The 5,444-nt window shown below is 36.3% G+C and overlaps 1 long non-coding RNA gene across 1 annotated transcript; it reads right to left on the reverse strand.

Annotated features, from left to right (window-relative positions):
- Window positions 1-1,884: 1,884 nt before the first annotated feature.
- LOC113064622 (uncharacterized) lies at window positions 1,885-5,060 on the reverse strand. The gene is made up of 4 exons (XR_003278859.1): window positions 4,872-5,060; window positions 3,602-3,642; window positions 3,200-3,526; window positions 1,885-3,044 (listed from the first exon to the last, which is right to left on the reverse strand). It is a non-coding gene; the product is annotated as an uncharacterized LOC113064622 (long non-coding RNA).
- Window positions 5,061-5,444: the final 384 nt, after the last annotated feature.

Below are 5,444 nucleotides of genomic sequence, written 5' to 3' on the forward strand. Positions count from 1 at the left end.
TTGACAGCTCATGTGTTCTGCTGTCAGTGTTTCTTCCCCCTCCCACTCATTACCCTTAATTCCCTGTGTTCCGTCACACCTGTAGCCACTCCTTCCTCATTAGCTCTCCTCTATTTTAGTTCCTCTCGTGCTCTGTCTTTTGTCAGACCGTTGTGATTGTTTTGTGCTTCGAGTGTGATTGTTTCAACCTGTCTGCCTAGTCCTGCCTTGTCGTGTTTTTGGATTTGTGTTCTTTCCCCCGGGTACTGCTCTTGTCAGTCTAGACTGGTTCTGCCTCCGGTCCCTGCCTCACCTCTCTTTTGGATCTTCTGAGACCTGACCCCCAGCTCCCCTCTGCACTCTGTCCTTTCCTTCAGGGATTTTGGTGTGACTTGACGCTGCGTCCCCCAACGACGCTCTGGTGGATGTGATCTGACGTTGCGTCGCAGAAGACACTTGGACTGGTCCCCGCTGAGAGTTTTCTTTTTGCTCTGCTCTGAGGAGTAGCCATTCTTCTGTTTTTCCTGTTTGCCCAGTGTGGGTTAATAAACTCTGTTACCTGCATCTGAGTCCCGCGTATCCCTGACACAAATAAGCAGATATCAAGTTAAATCTCATGATAGACATAAATACATAAACTTAAATAATAATAATAATAATAATCATAATAAAAATAAATAAATAATAAAGTTAACATGGATGTTTACAGGGCAAAGCCAAAGTGAAACAACATATTGTTTTGTTAGTAGTATAGTAAGTAAATACTGCTGTTGTTCTCTGCTGCCCTCTAGAGTCTGCAAACAGTGAGATGTCCACCCATTTTCACCAAGTAACTTTAATTAATGTATTGAGGTGGCAAGGTGGGGCCTTTTGCCCACATATACAGGGGAAACACCTCACAAGGCATAAAGTAAATACTTTAGCAAAAATAACATCTTTTGAGTAATATCTCAGTTAATACATTATGAGAGTTGTGACTCTCCTTTAGACTTCCATTGGAAACGGGGAATGCAGAAATATTGTCTTGGCAATAGCAAACAACAAATTTACCCCCCTAAAAAAAGTTTGTTAATAGAGCAAAATAAGCACAGCAACTGAATGCATTTCACTATATATTCTTTTTTCTTGAATGGGCCGTCTTCATAGGAAACCATTTGACAACCTACAGGAAAGAACGATTGCAGAAAGCAGGCCAGAAAAGTCTTCAAAAAATTAATTGCTTGCTTTCTTTTAGCACAACAGTAGGAAGAAAAGTAGACCTTAATGAACATTAATTAACATGAATGAAACACAAGATCAAATTATTATTCTGTTACACAGTTTTTTTTGGGGGGGGTCTTGTACATAAGACCATCTGCATATAATGAAACACGAGGCATTGCTTTAAAGCAGAAAAGGATCTAAATTCACTGGTACTTGAGCATAAGCTGGTTGTGTTCTTCTGCAAAGCTGTATGACAGATTTCAACCCAGAGCAACATGTTTTATCTGTTTTATCTTGTGCATAAACTACACTGACATAATTCATTTGATGTGCTGAAGTGTTGTCAGTGATGAATCACATTTCAGCTTGAAAAAAAATGCAAGAATAATTTTGTCCCTATTGTGTCATATATCGGAGTGAAATGGCATCTAGAACAAGAAAAAAATATATATAAAAAAAGAAAGGAGGCCTTTATTTTGTACATCAGATTTGAATGGACTGCTGTTCTTTGCTTTGCCACAGGTTTCTGCCTTGCCAGAAACTGCCTATACATCAAGAAGAGAGAGGGGAAGTTATTTTGATAAAAGATTACTTAGGCACATAAAAAAGAGTTTATTTATAATAAATACTGCAATATTCCAAAAAAAAAAAGAATAATCAGTTTTGTTTTTATAGTAAATTTTAATAAATTATGTGCAGTTATATTATTAACAAATATAAACTACTACAAATAATACAAAATACATTTGTGACACAAAATTTTAGGCAGCATACAGAGAGACTCTTTCAGAGATCTCATTCAGTTATACAGTAAGAAGACTGCAGTGCAAGCAGCAAAAATATGAGAGCACATATAAGACATATTAGAGTCTTTGAAATAAGAAAGGTAAGAAAGTGAAAAGTGCAACTATTTGTGTCATTAAGGACATTAGGTGCGTTTACATGGACACTTTTTGCTTCCATCGGATTTAATTCATTCTTATTGACGAATCCGAACGTATTGTTCACATGAACGGTAAATAAAGTGATCGGGTTGATGTGCGAGTTTACATGTCACAAGCTTCTGATCAGATTTACTCTTTTGACATGTGCACACTGCAGAAATATACAGTTTCCCAATGCCGTCGCATGCTGTTTTAAAAAGCACATGAGATATTTATCTACTTTGTGTCCTAATTAGGCGACGACCAGCACATGAACTGTGTCCTGCTTAACGTTACTTAAAAAAAAAAAAAAAAAAGTGTAAAAGTTTCCCTCCTCGCACCCAAAACTAGTTGTCTGTTGATGAGAGTCTTAAACGAGGACTGGTGGGACGTGGTCCTATTCCTCTTCACATACGCTGAGTGAAAGGGGAGATTTATAATTACAGGACACTTATTTATGACACTTTATTCACCAGGAAGATCACCTCGTTCCGCGCGTCATATGTCATTACGCTATTTCTTCGCTCGTCACTGCGCAGGCGGAATACTTTCCAGTTTCGGTTTTCAATCCGATCAAGTGTTTACATGTCCTCTCGCTCGGATTCCAAAAGGAATAAACCACCCTTTACAATCCGATCGAAATTTTAGTCGGATTGAGCCAATTCAATCCGATTGATGTGTTTACATGTGACATTTTTATTCCGATTGTGCTACTAGTCCTGTTACGATCAGATTAGTAGTGTCCATGTAAACACAGCTACTGTTGAGTCATGACAGAAGATAATAAGGCGGATTGAATTCTGTTTCTAAAGAGAATTATGATCAAACAGGCTATTAATACTGCTAATACACTGCAAACCCACAGCAATGTTGTCCCAACACTGTCTTCTCCTTTCTCTTCTCCTTGGTCTTCCTGGTCATTTGATGTGTTTGCTTTTTCTTTTGTTGATTTTACAATAAAACAATAAAAGAAAAAAAAATTACTGCACTGTGATAAAGACAACAGATCCACATCATTCATGCATAACATCATTTAGACTGGAACATCACAGGTGAATATATTAATATTGAAATAATATATTATTTTCACAAACCTTTGATGATCAGCTGTAAAGTCTCATGTTCATCTGAGGGTGTGATGTAGCAGATGTATTTCCCTGCATCAGCATCAGTAAGATTGATGAGTTTGATGGAGAAGTTTCCTCTCTGATACTCTTGAGGGAAAGTTTTAGTTCTGTTCTTGAACCATTGATTCTGTTGTGCTACTGAATCTTTACCCTTGTTTATATCACACACAATATTGCTGCCATTGTGTCTCCAGTGCACATTCATGTCTTGAGGTTGAAGATCATGTTGAGCTGAATAACACGGCAGGACGACAGAACCACCGATAAACCCCTCGACTGTGACCTGCAGAGACACTGAAATCACACACACTGTAAACACACAGTCAGTGGCATGCATCTATCTTTCAGATGTGTTGTTCAGATTCTCACCTTTGTTTATCAGCACTGCAAACACACAGATGAAGCACCAACTGCAGAAATAGAAAAAACAAGTAGTTGTTAACCAGCAGAGCATTACACTAGCAACAACAAAGCCAAGACATATATATATATATTTGTAAATATATATATATATATATATATATATATATATATTTATATATATATATATATATATATATATATATATATATATATATATATATATATATATATATATATATATATATTTATTTGTAAATATAGTTTTTATTTTTAATTTAATCACTAAATTAGATCATTTGGGGTGAGTACTGGAGCAGAAGGTCATTATCATTTTGACTGAGATTAAGTCATTTAAATCATTAACTGCTGAAAACGATCAATTTATAACTAAATTAACGAATGTAAAATTTATATACTTTTAGAATATATTAGATGCTGCATAATCATTCTTTACATGCTACATTCATCTCTAAATATGAATGTGCATTAAATGTTTTTTTTTTTAAGTAGGCATCTTCACCGATCTAAACCTTGTAAATACAGTAAATAATTTAGTATCAAATGATTAAACAATCATTAAACAATTAAACATGTATTTATTTATTTATTTTTTATTTTTTATGTATTAATGATGTCCAAAAGCTTGCCTATACCTTTGTGATTTTTGAATAAAGTAGGTGAGGTCCCCCCCGCCCCAAAAAAAAACAAAAAAAACAAGGCCAAACACGGATATGAGCAACAAACTACATCAAGCCTGAAGAAATATAAGTTCGTACAAACCGTGTTTCATTCAGAAATCATCAAACATACCTTATTTTCATGATGCCCTAATATTATCATATGGTGAATCAAAATAAAAAAAGATTATAGCACTTTTTCAAACAACTGAAAGTATCGGAAACACCTCTACATTAAAATGCCACGTTGGACAAAATGACATCAGTAAGTGACATCACAGCGTCATGAATAATAAACATGCTCTTTCGCAATCTTTCTCAAATTTATATCGGTATTTTTTGAAAGCCACCAAAACACTCTGTTTCAGCATTTACATGTAAAACACATTGATCATATTGTATTATAAATGTCAATCATAAAATGTGGCTGAAATATGATAAGGCGAATGGCTTCCTTGATCAACCAGAATCACAAGAAACACTACGACTTTGACGAGGTCTATCAGCAAGACCAAAACTAGACCAACAGATGACCAGCACGAACCAGTAAAAAATATCTATAAGACGTGTCTCTGTGGGTGAAGATAGAAGTAACTTACATGATTTTAAGAAGGAAGCTTCTTTTTGTCGTCGACTCTGAGAAAATATTGTATTCTGGATCCTGATCCTCGAGTGAATCATTTGTCTAAAGGTTTAACATTGACTGATAGTCTGATGGGAGGAGAAATTTGAAGTCACTGCTTGTCGTACAGTTGTCAGACCAGATGAACAAGGTGAGGTGCCAGGTACAGTGTGTAGTGGAACATATAAAGTTAGTGACAAGCTCTTTTTTGAGTACACCCACACAAATACACATTTGTTTCACTGTATTAGTCAGTACTTCTTGTATGCCTCCATTGTTTTTCTATCAGGTTCACAAGTCCGCCTGCCCATCCAGTCCCTATGGTTAATGGTTACTTCGCTTGGAGGAAAGGGGGAGGTTGAGGGATGTCGGAAGAATTGTCGCTGGGATAGAGCAATGAGTGCTGCCTGTAGGTTTGTAATGGGGAATCTATCTATCCATAATCTATCCATGAACCTGACCCCGACCCCTAAACTCTCACAGAAACATCTGCACTGCACAATTTGACTGATTAAAGCTGCGGTAGGGAATTTTGACGCTCTAGCGGTTA

Source organism: Carassius auratus, chromosome 47 (assembly GCF_003368295.1).
Source record: "Carassius auratus strain Wakin chromosome 47, ASM336829v1, whole genome shotgun sequence".
Taxonomy (NCBI): Eukaryota; Metazoa; Chordata; class Actinopteri; order Cypriniformes; family Cyprinidae; genus Carassius; species Carassius auratus.